General features: G+C 33.1%; 1 protein-coding gene across 4 annotated transcripts in view; it reads right to left on the bottom strand.

Moving 5' to 3' along the window:
• The window catches only part of LOC136030301 (zinc finger protein 628-like), a 271,742-nt gene extending 260,950 nt beyond the window's left edge, over positions 1-10,792 (bottom strand). For 2 of the 4 annotated variants that reach the window (XM_065709171.1, XM_065709175.1), the window contains exon 1: positions 5,982-6,064. The gene's annotated coding sequence lies outside the window, so the exon portion shown is untranslated. Of the gene's footprint in view, positions 1-5,981; positions 6,066-10,721 lie in introns of those variants that run through there. The other 2 variants (XM_065709172.1, XM_065709174.1) reach the window with 2 other exon arrangements.
• Between the last annotated feature and the right edge of the window lie 4,567 nt (positions 10,793-15,359).

Below are 15,359 nucleotides of genomic sequence, written 5' to 3'. Positions count from 1 at the left end.
GCAACTGGGCTTCCTCCCCGGCTCTTTTTTCTCAAAATCGTTCTATCAAAATTATGAGAAAGCTATTCAGCCAAAAAAAATAAATATGCAAATTTTGTTTGAATTATTCCTCTGCAGAGAGCCAAAATCAAAACATGCATTGATTCAAAAACGTTCAGAAAAATTAATAAAAAAAACTAATTTTTTACCTGAAAGTAAGGAGTGAGATTAAAACTTAAAACGAACAGAAATTACTTCGTATATGAAAGGGGCTGCTTCCTCACTGCCCCGCTCTTTACGCTAAAGTTTCTTACTGTTTAAAAAAGAAGAGTTGAGAGAAAGAGTCAAACTTTTAGCGTAAAGAGCGGGGCGTTGGTGAGGAAGCAGCCCCTTTCATATACGAAGTAATTTCTGTTCGTTTTAAGTTTTAATGTCGCCCCTTACTTTCAGTTAAAAAAAACTTGCTTTTTATTTAATCAAAATAGAGAACCATTATTCGTAACAATTGCAAATTTTCTTTTTCTGGGCCTTCTACTGATATTATAGAACTGGTTACGTTTAAAAAGGTTTTCTTTTTTACGGCTTTTGAATTGTTTTAACCCCTTGTTAAAACGTACACAAATATTTTTGCAATTACCATTTTTCTGCTCTTTACGCAATTTAATGTCTTTTCATTTCACAGTTTTTTTTTCAAAAATATTTGATTATTGAAGCTAGTCCGATTTCTAGCAACGATATGTTCTAACCTTGAAACTTTTGGTTTTTGTTTTTAAGGTTTGTAATAATTGCAAATTTCCATTTTATGGCCTTCCTACTGACATAATGTAATTGGTTGCGTTCAAACCTGTAAGCTTAATGACATAGCGAGTGGATTTTATCTAAAAAAAGGCAAACTAAATTTTGAATTTTCAGGTCTTTTTCTTGTTTGGATTAAAACATAAAAATTATTCCTCGGGCACTGTAAATATTTTTGCCTTTTACATAATAACTTGACCGATTCACAACTGAACTTACAAATTTTTTCAACTTTTTGTCATGTCTTAAAAAGACACTGCTTATACTTATAAGAAAATAAATTCGTTTGTGACATTTTTCTAACAATGATTTCTACTATGCTTTAAACTTTTGGATTTTCTTTTTCTTAAGGTTTTGAATTGCTGTAATCCCAAATTTTTTGCAATTAGCGGTTTTTTCCTCTTTAAGCAATATAATGTCTTTTCATACTAATCTCTATTGAAAGATATTTGATTATTACCGCAAGTCCGATTTCTAACAACGATTTCTACTAAGCTTCAAACTTTTTTTTTAATGATTTTGAATTGTTGTAATCCTTTTCAAAATATATACAAATATATTGCAGTTACCAGTTTTTTTTTTACTCTTTAAGCAATTTAATATAAACTTTTCCGTGGAAAATCTTCAATTTTTCCACGTAAGTGCGACAAAGTCATTTCAGTACTGAAATCATGTATAGAAAAATGACGTCACCAACATGCATCTTTTTTCCAAAATTAAATAAAAAAAACAAGTTTTTTCAACTGAAAGTAAGGAGCAACATTAAAACTTAAAACGAACAGAAATTACTTCGTATATGAAAGGGGCTGCCTCCTCATCAACGCCCCGCTCTTTACGCTAAATTTTGACTCTTTCTCTCAAGTCTTCTTTTTAAAACAGCAAAAAAACCTTAGCGTAAAGAGCGGGGCGTTGATGAGGAGGCAGCCCCTTTCATATACGCAGTAATTTCTGTTCGTTTTAAGTTTTAATGTCGCTCCTTACTTTCAGTTGAAAAAACTTGTTTTTTTTTAATTTAATTTCTGAACGTTTTTGAATCAATACATGTTTTGATTTTGGCTCTCCGCAGAGGAATTTGCATATTTTTTTTTTTTTGTGGCTAAATGGCTTTCTCATAATTTTGATCGAATGATTTTGCGAAAAAAAGAGCGGGGAGGAAGCCTAGTTGCCCTCCAATTTTTTGGTTAATTAAAAGGCAACTAGAACTTTTAATTTTTTACAAATCTTTTTATTAGTAAAAGATATACGTAACTTATAAATTAGCTTACGTAAAGAATTTTTTATTCTCATATTTTTATTACACGTATGAGAGGGTTCGCCCCCTCGTAAGTACCTCTCTCTTTACACCAAATCTTAAATTTTGTCCCAATTCATTAAGAATGACCCCTGAATCACAAAAGCCGTAGAATAAATAGTTGATATTACTAAAAATACTTTAGCGTAAAGAGCGAGGTATTAGGAGGAGGTGAGCCCCTCATATGGGTAATAATTTCTGTTCGTTTAAAGTTTTAATGCTACTCCTTACTTCCAGATGAAAAAAACTTTTTCATATTTATTTTTTCATTGTTTTTTTTTTAAGTAATACTAGTAAATCCTGCGCTCCCTTCATGGAAATTTTCTTCCCCCATGACAAATTCCTCGATGGAAAGTTCCCCTAGTATATCCCCCTCTTCTCAACCCCTTCCCCAACCAAAAAATCTTCCTGAAAACGCCTTTATACTTCCCAATAACCATTACTATATGTAAGCACTGGTCAAAGTTTGTAACTTGTGGCCCCTCCCACGGGAACTGTGGAGGAGTAAGTCGTCTCCAAAGACATAGTTATAAGGTTTTTCGACTACGCTGAATAAAATGGCTATCTCAGAATTTTGATCCGTTGACTTTGGGAAAATAATTAGCGTGGGAGGGGGCCTAGGTGCCCTCCAATTTTTTTTGGTCACTTAAAAAGGGCACTAAAACTTTTCATTTCCGTTAGAATGAGCCCTCTCGCAACATTCTAGGACAACTGGGTTGATACGATCACCCCTGGGAAAAAAAAAACAAAAACAAACAAACAAACAAATAAACACGCATCCGTGATCTGCCTTCTGGCAAAAAATACAAAATTCCACATTTTTGTAGATAGGAGCTTGAAACTTCTACAGTAGGGTTTTCTGATACGTTGAATCTGATGGTGTAATTTTCGTTAAGATTCTATGACTTATAGGGGGTTTTTCCCCCTATTTTCTGAAATAACGCAGATTTTCTGAGGCTCGTAACTTTTGATTGGTAAAACTAAACTTGATAAAACTTATATATTTAAAATCAGAATTAAAATGCAATTCTTTTGATGTAGCTGTTTGTATCAAAATTAAATTTTTTAGAGTTTTGGTTTCTATTGAGCCGAGTCGCTTTTTACTACAGTTCGTTACCATGAACTGTTTTATTAAGGCTCTTAAAGAATTTTCTCAGACTTCCTCAGACTTCTGACCTATCTAGATCGCTTTTTTGATGCGAGAGCATCCCAAGATACCGATTTTCCCGCAAACATATGGAGCCGTTTTTGAGAAAAAATAAATAAATGCACTATATATCATGAAAAGAGAAATCACCAATGCAACAGCACAAACACACACAAAAAAAAAGAGAGACAGAAGGAGAAAAGGAAGACTGTTTTCCTAAATTAGTGATTAATATAGACCAGCACTTGAATGAGGCCTTAACCCTACTCATCCATACAATCACATAGGTCAAACAGCATAGCCATACACAATCAACCATAAAGAATAATCCATGGACAGGCAGTCATGTCGTCAATAAGTATAAGTCGTCATTTACCAAACAATAGAAAAAATAATATAGACAAATAATTCAGAGGCAACACCCAATACAAGGGCTCATCAGGAGAATACACTGGCCTATATAGGGTTTCGCCACTTTAAACTCTCTACCCAGCACAGTGTTGTGGCTACCACAGAATATCCATGGCATCCCCGTGTCAGGTATCACCCCAAAATACATGCCTATGAAAGAAAAAAAAAACAGCAAATGTAAAACAACCTTGTTTGGTAAAACCAAAACAAGCTTATCCTGTTAATATGTCCCTCTTTTTAGCAACAATAGGTAAACTAAATATTATAAATTTTACCAAATCACAAATATTAACACATTGCAAAAAACCTGAATGAACTAAACAATTATAGAATTCATCTTTACCATGTGGCTAATTTTTAAGAAAATCCGCTCAATTAGAAACACAATTCAAAATAAATGGCGCTGCGACAACATTTCTCGAACCTCCGAAATTAGTTGAAAATTTCTTTAAGTATTTCTAGATAATTCTTTTGATATTTATTTAAAAGTTCCTTATAATGAAAACAAAATTTTTTAAATTGCCAAGTTAATTTATTTGCAGAAAAACCTCTTGATATCAATTTTTGGCTTAAGATTTTACATCTATTTTTAAAATCAATATAATTACTACAAATCCTTGCATAACGAAGTAACTGTGAGAAAAACGCTGAATATGTGATATTTGAGTGTATATTACTTTCAGGGAATGGGAAACTAATCACTTCAAAATCAAAATCATCCGTTTTATTATACATTTTAAAACTTAATTTATTATTATCACAAATATTAATATTTAAATCTAAGAAATGATCTTCATGACTAGGCTCAAGAATAAGCTCTGATGGATATATATTTTTAGAAATATCAATGAAATCCTTACAATTTAAGACCAAAATATCATCTAAATATCTTTTATTATTTGACAAAGCATGTTTTAAATTAATTGGATTATTCTTATCCATCATACATTTATATTCTAGTTGACTTAAAAACAAGTCAGCTATAAATGGGCTGGCATTCCCCCCATGGGAATTCCCACAATTTGCTTGTACAAATCACCCTCAAATATTATGTAAGTATTGTATAAAACAAATTCTAATAACTCAAAAATCATATTCAAGCTGTAACATCTCAAGTTAACTGTAGTATTAAAGCAATTTGTCCATATAGCTTTTTTATTATAAATGTCTATTTTTAAGGACCTTATATATATATATATATATATATATATATATATATATATATATATATATATATATATATATATATATATATATATATATATATATATATATATATATATATATATATATATATATATATATATATATATATATATATATATATATATATATATATATATATATATATATATATATATATATATATATATTTGAAGCTGCTTTTGAAAAAAAAAATTTGAAAAAAATTTTTAGCGTAAAGAGTGAGGCGTTGCGGAGTGGAAAACCCCTTTCATATACGGAACAATTTCCGTTCGTTTTGAGTTTTAATGTCGCTCCTTACTTGCAGTTAATAAAATAGTTTTCATTTAATTTCTGAGTGTTTTTGAATTAATGCATGTTTTGATTTTGAATATTCCTCACATGAATAATCAAAATAAAATTTTAATTTTTTTTTTGCTGAATGGCTTTCACATAGTTTTGATTGGGCGATTTTGATTAAAAAAGGGTGGGGGAGGAGGCCTAGTTGGCCTCCAATATTCGGTTACTTAAAAATGCAGCTAGATTTTTTTTATTTTTTTGTATGGACGTTTTTGTTAGTAATAAACATACGTTCCTTACGAATTAACTTACTTAACGAACTTCTATATTTATGTGTTTTTATTACGTATATGAGGGGGTTTGCCCCCTTGTCAATACCTCGCTCTTTACACTAAAGCTTGAATTTTATCCAAGATCTTTAAGAATGACACCTGAATCACAAAGGCCGTAGAATAAATAGTTGAAAGTACTAAAAATACTTTAGCGTAAAGAGCAAGACATTGTGGAGGAGACGAACCCCCTTATATACATAATATTTTATGTTTTTTTAAGTTGTAATGCTACTCATTACTTCCAGGTGAAAAAAAATTTATTTTCTCATTACTTTCTTTAAATAATGCTAGAAAATCCTACGCCCCCTTCATGGAAATTCTCTTCCCTCATGATATATTACTCCATGGAAAGATAGTAGACGAAAATAGCGACGCAGACCACACTGCCTTTCCATAACAAACAAATACAAAGTAGAAACAATAGGGAAAATCTTTTCAAGACAGTGGAAACCAGTGCTGTGAGTATTTCGGCCCTATGTCCAAGGGCCGTCTTCTGCACAATACGAGAACAAGAGAGAAAAAATGTATATATAAATAAACTTACATTAAATTGTGAGAATTAAAGCTAAATAATGTTTTTTAAAAATTTTTTAAAAACAGCCCTAGCATCCTTACTTCAGCGAAGTTCAACCAGGACTGACAAAAAGATTGAAGTGAGAATATAAAAGTCATTCAAACTAAAGAGAACAAAGTGATTAAGTGCAATTTCTCAGAGCCAACCTTGCTTTTTTAGCAGTCTGTCTCAAAGGCCTTTTCGTAGCTGGTTCAATGCTATTATAAATCGGTTTAGTAAAATATTTTGTTAGATCATTTTTAATTAAATTTGAGTTTAAAGAATTTAGTGAGTATCCCCCTAAGTCCCTATTCAAAGAAATATTATTATTTATTTTGAGATTAATTTCGATTGATTCTCGAACCACCTGTTTTATCCCCCAAATCATTACTGATGAGCGAAGATTTTTCAAAAAGTATCGTGTGGGACGGATTATTAAATATATGCCAACCTAAAGCAGAATCAAAGGAGTTGTTGGAACTATTTTAAATTAATGCCTTGTCTATGTCTTTTTTATGCTGTTGTAACCGTTTTTCTAGATTCTGATGGGTCCTGCCGACATAGTATTTTCCACAATCACAGGGTATTTGATAGACCCCTCTTTGGGGAGTAACTGGGGTCTTATCTTTACCGGAATTTAAGAAATTAATGATTTTAAAATTATTAGTAAAACTACGTGCAGATCATTTTTTTTGCAAATAATTTTTAATTTTGTTGTGATTTTTGGGATATACGGAAAATAGACAATATTTGAGGGCTTATCAGTAGCCTCACATTGTGAAATATCTTCTTCCATTTTACAAGGTTCAAGGTTCAAGGTTCAATCGGGTTTAATTAAAAAAAGGAAATAACTAAACTTAAAATACACTGCTCTGTGACAAAACTCACGTCGAGACCCATAAATGACACGTTGAGAGACAAGAATGTCTTTTTATTCTACGGTTAATTATTTTATTGACAAAAGGAACGGGGTATCGATTACCAAAAAGAATATCTCTGATAAAGTTTATTTCTGCATTTATATACGAATCGGAGCAAATATTCAGGGTACGATCGATGAGGGAAGTTACAACTGCTCTTTTGACTTGTGGGGGGTGATTTGAATTAAAGTGAAGATATCTATTGTTTTATATTGGCTTTCGATAGATAGTAAAATCCAGTTTATCAGCATTACGAATAATTAACACATCTAAAGACGGTAGTTTATTTTCAATTTCAACTTCCAGGGTGAACTGCAAATTTCGGTCATAAGTGTTAAGATGATCTAAGAAGCCCCGAAGTTCAGCTTCCCCATAATTCCAAAGTGAAATTACGTCATCCATATAACGACCCCAATAGACGTGTTTTAAAAAATAAGAATTTAATGCCCAATTTTCAAGGTTCTCGACATAAATATTTCCCAATAGCCCGGATAAAGGTGCCCCCATGGGTAACCCATTTTTTTGCTGATAAAAAGAATCGCAAAATTGAAAATACATAGAAAACTTATTGCAAATTTTAACCAGAGTCATTAAAACTTCACAATCAATTCCCCTCGCTGAAGCCTCGATAAAGTGGTAATTTTCTACTAATTTGTTTTTTAATAATTCCTCAGAAATAGTCACATCTATATTTGTATACATGGAAACAATGTCAAAACTACTAACTATTATGTTTTCTGAAATACTTATGCTGCTAAGTTTTTCAACCAAATCTGCCGAATTACGAATATAGGAATTTTGAGAATCAAACAGTTCGTAGTAAGGAGCGACCCGGCTCAATAGTAAACGAAACTCTAAAAAATGGAATTTCGATGCTAAACGATACATCAAAAGAATCGAATTTCTATGCTGATTTTAAATATATAAGTTTCGTCAAATTTGGTCTTTTTCATCAAAAGTTACGAGCCTGAGAAAATTTGCCTTATTTTGGAAAATAGAGGGAAACACCCCCTAAAAGTCATAGAATCCTAACAAAAATCACAACATCGCATTCAGTGTATCAGAAAACTCTATAACAAAAATTTCAAGTTCCAATCTACAAAAATGTGGAATTTCGTATTTTTGCCAGAAGACACATCACGGGTTCGTGTTTATTTGTTTTTTGCTTTTTTGTTGTTTTTTTCCCAGGGGTCATCGTATCGACCAAGTGGTCCTAGAATGTCGCAATAGGGCTCATTCTAACGGAAATGAAAAGTTCTAGTGCCCTTTTTACGTGACCAAAAAAATGGAGGGCACCTAGGCCCCCTCCCACGCTCATTTTTTTCCAAAGTCAACGGATAAAGATTTTGAGATAGCCATTTTGTTTCGCATTGTCGAATTCCATAATAACTATGTCTTTGGGGATGAATTACTCCCCACAGTTCCTGGGGGAGGGGGTGCAAGTTGCAAATTTTGACCAGTGTTTACATACAGTAATGGTTATTGGGAAGTGTACAGACGTTTTCAGGGGGATTTTTTCGGTTTTGGGTGGGGTTGAGGGGAGGGGGATATGTGGAAAGATCTTTCCTTGGAGAAATATGTCATGCGGGACGAGAAATTCAATGAAAAGGGCGCGGGATTTTCTAGTATTACTATAAAAAAAACAATGAAAAAATAAACATAAAAAAGTTTTTTTTCAATTGGAAGTAAGGAGTAGCATTAAAACTTAAAACGAACAGAGATTATTACGCATATGAGGGATACTAAAAATGCTTTAGCATTAAGAGCGAGGTTTTTAGGAGGAGATAAATGCCTCGCTCTTTATGCTAAAGTATTCTTAGTAATTTCAACTTTTTATTCTACGTCCTTTCTGATTCAGGGATCATTCTTAAAGAATTGGGACAAAACTTAAGATTTAGTGTAAAGAGCAGGTATTAACGAGGGGAAAACCCCCCTCATATACATAATAAAAATATAAGAATATAAAAGTTTGTTACGTGAGTTAATTCTTAAGTAACGTATATTTTTTACTAATAAAAACGTTCGGCAAAAATTAAAAGTTCTAGTTGCCTTTTTTAATAACCGAAAAATTGGAGGGTAACTAGGGCTCCTTCCCCACCCCTTATTTCTCAAAATCGTCTGATCAAAACTAAGAGAAAGGCATTTAGCCAAAAAAGAATTAATATGCAAATTTCATTTAATAATTTATGTGCGGAGAGCCAAAATCAAACATGCATTAATTCAAAAACGTTCATAAATTAAAAAAAACTAGTTTTTTTAACTGAAAGTAAGGAGCGACATTGAAACTTAAAACGAACAGAAATTACTCCGTATATGAAATTGGTTGTCCCCTCCGCAATCCCCCGCTCTTTACGCTAAAGTTTGACTCTTTGCCACAATTCTACTTTTTAAAGCATTTAAAAACTTTAGCGTAAAGAGTGATGGATTGCGGAGGGGACAACCAATTTCATATACGGAGTAATTTCTGTTCGTTTTAAGTTTTAATGTCGCTCCTTACTTTCAGTTAAAAAACAAGTTTTTTATTTATTTAATACAATAAAGGTTTGAAAGCTGTGCAAAGTCATTTCCAAATATTGGCAGTGGGGGCTTTAGTACACGCAACGATAGGTCTTAAGGGAATACCCTGTTTATGTATTTTTTTTGTAAACCGTAGAGTTTGGGACAGAAACTACCTCGGGGAAAAATTTATTGTGTAATTGTGGTGGGATTTTACCATTTTGTTTTAGTTCTTTAATTCATTTATAATACTATCAGCAAACTGATCAGTAGGATCATGAGTTATTGTTTTATATGTAATTGTGTCATTTAAATGCGAAAGAATTTTGTTGTCACAGTCTGTCGTATTCATGACAACAAAGGAATTGTTTTTGTCTGCTTTAGTTATTATAATAGAAGGATCTTTTCGGAGATAAGATAGTATTTTTATGTCGTGCAAATTTTTCGGTTTGGAAATGGTAGGAGGCTTAAACTTTTTTTGGCTGTTATAAAGGGTATTTATAAGACCAGATCTAACTTCATCAGGGTTAAAAACAGAAGGATAGTGTTTATGCAAAGCGGACTCTAGAGAGGAAACTATATCTGCCACAGGAACCTGTTTCGGGAGAAAAGAGAGTTTTGGACCTTTTTCCAGTGTTTTGATTTCCTGGGGTTCCAATGTTTTAGAAGAGAAGTTTAGAATAGCAGGTCTAGGAGTGAATCTTGGAGAATAAATACGGTTTCTCATTGAAGATACATTTCACAAGCCTTTCAATTTCTTATAGAGGCGTTCCTTGGACAAGCGAAAATCGTGGCTTAACAAATTCCTTTCTAATCTAACAACTTGAGCAAAATCAACAGTGGACAGGTTTTCTAGCAAAAAAGATTCCAACGATTTTCTCTCTGAAGAAATTATATGTCTTTTCTGTTTTTTGTCCTTAATAATATGAACTAAGGTTTTTAACTGTAGTGTATGGGCGAATTGTGCTTCTTTCCAGGTATTTAAATGTAATTTATATCTTAAAGACTTGGGAATAAGGTTTTCATTTCTACGGGATTCTAAAAATTTTTACTGATTGATAATATTAGGATGTTTTATACCTAGACTAATAAAATAAAATATCATAGGTCAACTTCTCCCCATAGGCTAGACGAAAATAGCGACGAATACCACACTGCCTTTCCATAACAAACAAATACAAAGTAGAAACAATAGGTAAAATCTTTTCAAGACAGTGGAAACCAGTTCTGTGAATATTTCGGCCTTATTTCCAAGGGCCGTCTTCAGCACAATACGAGAAAAAGAGAGAAAATATGTATATATAAATAAACTTACATTAAATTGTGAGAATTAAAACTAAATAATGTTTTTTTTAAACGTTTTTTAAAAACAGCCCTAGCATGCTTACTTCAACGAAGTTCAACCAGGACTGACAAAAAGAATGAAGTGAGAATATAAATTCATTCAAACTAAAGAGAACAAAGTGATTAAATGCAATTTCTCGGAGCCCACCTTGCCTTTTTTAGCAGCCTGTTTCATAGGCCTTTTCGTAGCTGGTTCAATACTATTATAAATCGGTTTAGTAAAATATTTTGTTAGATCATGTTTAATTAAATTTGAGTATAAAAAATTTAGTGAATATTTAGTAAGTTTATTTATATATAAATATTTTCTCTCTTGTTCTCATATTGTGCTGAAGACGGCCCTTGGACATAGGGCCAAAATATTCACAGAACTGATTTCCACTGTCTTGAAAAGATTTTCCCTATTGTTTCTACTTTTTATTTGTTTGGAAAGATACTCCCACAAAACTCCCTCCCCCGACCCACCCCCACCCTAACGCGAAAAAGTCGCCCTGAAAACGTCTGTACATTTTGTAATAACCATTACTATATGTAAACAATGGTCAACGTTCGTAACTTGCAGCCCCTCCCTCGGGGATTGTGGGAGATTAAGTCGCCCCCAAAGACATAGTTATAAGATTTCCGTCTAAGCTGAACAGATTGGCTATCTCAAAATTTTGATCCGGTGATTTTGGGGAAAAATGTGCGTGGGAGGGAGCCTAGGTGCCCTCCAATTTTTGTTCACAAAAAGGGCACTAGAACTTTTAATTTCCGTCAGAATGAGATCCCTCGCAAGATTCTAGGACCACTGGGTCGATACGATCATCCCTGGCGGAAAAAACAAATAAACACACATCCGTGATCGGTCTTCCGCCAAAAAATACAAAATTCCACATTTTTGTAGATAGCAGCTTGAAACTTCTACAGTAGTGTTCTTTCATACGCTACATCTGATGGTGTGTTTTTCTTTAAGATTCTATGACTTTTAGGGGATATTTCCCCCAAGTTTCTAAAATAAGGCAAATATTCTCAGGCTCGTAACTTTTGATGGGTAAGGTTAAACTTGATGAAACTTATACATTTATAATGGGCATAAAAATGCAATTCTTTTGATGTAACTAATTGTATTAAAATTCCGTTTTGTAGAGTTTCGGTTACTATTGAGCCGGGTCGCTCCTTACTACAGTTCGTTACCACGAACTGTTTGATAATCTAGAGCTGGCCCAATTATATGGTATACCAATAAAAAGTAGGCATGAGCCTATAAAGAAATACTTAGCATCAATGATAGTACTGTTAAAACTCAACACAATAAACCTTAAGGAAAAGCATGAAAAGAATTTAATTCGGTCAATCAAACTCCTAAATTTTCGTAGCCATTCTGTAAAACAATTATAAAAGTGTCCTTGGAACCATGCTTAGTTGCACTTGTATAATATAGTAAACGAAAATCTTGTACAGATTTGATTACTTTGCTTTTAAATGCTATTCATTTACGGTTAGATTCGTAGTATAACTTCATACTTAGCCACCAATTGTTCCTGAACAAAACTGCAAATTGCTTTCCCCTGACAAAATTACCTTAATTTGTTGAAATGGGAGAGAGGACAATTTTGAAATACAGACATTCACTCATTGGGAAAAGAAATGGTGAGTTTCTTTGTGCCTTGGCAACTTTCTGCTAAGCAAGATTATTTGTTTTCAGCCTTTCTGAAGCTGTAATCAAACAGTTCGTGGTAACGAACCGTAGTAAGGAGCGACCCGGCTCAATAGTAAACGAAACTCTAAAAAACGGAACTTCGATGCTAAAATATATATCAAAAGAATCGGCTTTTTATGCTGATTTTAAATATATAAGTGTTGTCAAATTTAAACTTTGTCATCAAAAGTTACGAGCCTGAGAAAATTTGCCTTATTTTGGAAAATAGGGGAAACCACCCCCTAAAAGTCACAGGATCTTAACTAAAATCACATCATCGCATTCAGCGTATCAGAGAACCCTATAGAAAAATTTCAAGGTCCAATCTACAAAAATGTGGAATTTCGTATTTTTTGCCAGAAGGCAGATCACGGGTGCGTGTTTATTTGTTGTTTTTTTTCCCAGGGGTCATCGTGTAGACCAAGTGGTCCCAGAGTGTTGCAAGAGGGCTCATTCCAACGGAAATGAAAAGTTCTAGTGCCCTTTTTAAGTGACCAAAAAATTGGAGGGCACCCACGCCCCCTCACACGTTCATTTTTTTCCCCAAGTCAACGGATCAAAATTTTGAGATAGCCATTTTGTTCCACATAGTCAAAAACCGTAATAACTATGTCTTTGGGGATGACTCAATCTCCCACAGTCCCTGGGGGAGGGGCTGCAAGTTACAAACTTTGATCAATGTTTACATACAGTAATGGTTATTGGGAAGTCTACCGACGTTTTCAGGGTTGTTTTTTTTTGGTTTGCGTGTGGGGTTGAGAGGAGGGGGCTATGTGGGAGGATCTTTCCTTGGAGGAATATTTCATGGGGGAAGAGAAATTCAATGAAAAGGGCGCAGGATTTTCTAGCATTACTATTAAAAAAAAACAATGAAAATATAAACATGAAAAAGTTTTTTCAATTGAAATTAAGTGCACAACCCAGCCTTTCTATTCTAGGAGCTCACCTAAATTGCACTTTTAGGGTGTCTATGGCACTTAATGATAAATTTATCAAGCTAAATCTTATTGACGACATGACTGCCTGTCCATGGATTATTCTTTATGGTTGATTGCGTATGGCTATGCTGTTTGACCTATGTGGTTATATGGCTGAGTAGGGTTAAGGCCTCATTCAAGTGCTGGTCTATATTAATCACTAATTTAGGAAAACAGTTTTCCCTTTTTCCTTCTATCTCCTTTCTTTTTTCTTTTTTTTTCTTTTTTTTGTGTTTGTGCTCTTGCATTGATGATTTCTCTTTTCATATATATATATATATATATATATATATATATATATATATATATATATATATATATATATATATATATATATATATAAGTTTAGCTCGTTTAACAGGATATGCTTTTGTAGTCATATCACCGTTATTACTGGCAGTTAATAACGTTTTTTAAAAAGTCATGATCCAAACTAAAACATAGAAAGGGTTACTTTCAAATCACCGGCAGAATCCTTCCAAACCTATTTCAAACAGAGGGTAAGGAGTTGTGGATTTTGAACATAGAATACACCTTGATTGATTTTATAACGGGGTTTATTAAAAAAAAATACACAACAAAATACGTAAGGAAAACACTAAAAAAAAGTAATACAACAAAACAATTAACCCTACGTAAGCTTTCGCTTGTTAGGAGTAACCCCTTAAACATAGGAATACAATTTTAAAAAATAAGAAGAAAGAAAAACAAAAGGAAAAAACTAAATAAAGTTAAGCTTCCATTTTCACTAATATCCTTCATAGCCCACTTTCAGCTAAAATTTAAAAATACCTAATGACCCTTCAATAGATTATATCAAAATGTCATTGACTTTCTGACCTGCTGTCGACTCGATAATACTAAAATCTTCAAATTTTGTTTAACAAAATTCCAATTTAATCAACGAAAGAACTCAAAACTGCAGTTACTTTTCGGTATGCATCCTGTGCAACTGGAATCATTACAGCCATTCTTCTTTGGCAATGTTGGTGAAGTTGTCTTTTCTATTAATAATGAGCAATATCGATAAGAGTTGAGCTATTCTTTTTTTTTACCAGCACCGTGACGTATTGAAGTGTTTTGGGTTTATTTACAGGAAGAAGCGCCGAAATTTTGTAAAATTACTTGCATTAAACTTCCCTTTAAAAAAATTTGAATAGGATTTCTGAAATAAGTCCAACAATACGAAAAGCTATCAGAAATTTAAAATCAAAATCTGTCCTCGTTGGTGCTTGCTTACGTATACTTGTGGCACTACCACGTCACCCATATAGAGGTGCATACTGAACTTGTTGCCAGCTGCTCAGTGAAAGGCTATGAGCTATGAGACCAGCTATGAGCAAACATCCTGTACTCATTAATAGGTTCAAATTCTGACTCGAGCAGATTCTACGAGCCTTTCTTTTGTCCTCCTTGATGTCTCTCTAGGGAGCAGAAAGGCTCAACTAGAAGGCTTTGGCAAGGAAGGTGCTCGAGTGGCTTCAGAAGGACAAGACCAAATCATTTTAGCTACTCTTTTAATTGCGAGACTTGACGTATCTCTTAATGCCACATACTTTCTGTATTGCCATGCTGGATTTGCGGTCAAGCAGATGTAAACTGTAAATTTTTAGCAGACAATAATGTTATAATATATTCATAAGAGATGCAGTCATGATGGACACTTGAATGACATTTTATTTTACATCTAAATGTAAAATATCCTACTTTTAAAAAGTGGGAGAATGCTCTGGATTGTTTTTGTGTCAAACAAAGGTTGAAACAATTGTTTTTCAACAATTAGAAAAATAGTTTCAACAATTTTTTTTTTAACTTGGTGCTTATTAAAAGGAAACAGAAATATGTTACCAGTTTCGGTTTATAGCAGGGTATAAGCCTGCTAATTCCCGGAATTCCACGTTCCTCAAACCCTATTCATAAAATATATTCATTGAAACAGCTGTATACAAAGCAG

The sequence above is a fragment of the Artemia franciscana genome, chromosome 8 (genome assembly GCF_032884065.1).
Source record: "Artemia franciscana chromosome 8, ASM3288406v1, whole genome shotgun sequence".
Lineage (NCBI taxonomy): Eukaryota > Metazoa > Arthropoda > Branchiopoda > Anostraca > Artemiidae > Artemia > Artemia franciscana.
This window is presented reverse-complemented; position numbering and strand designations above follow the sequence as displayed.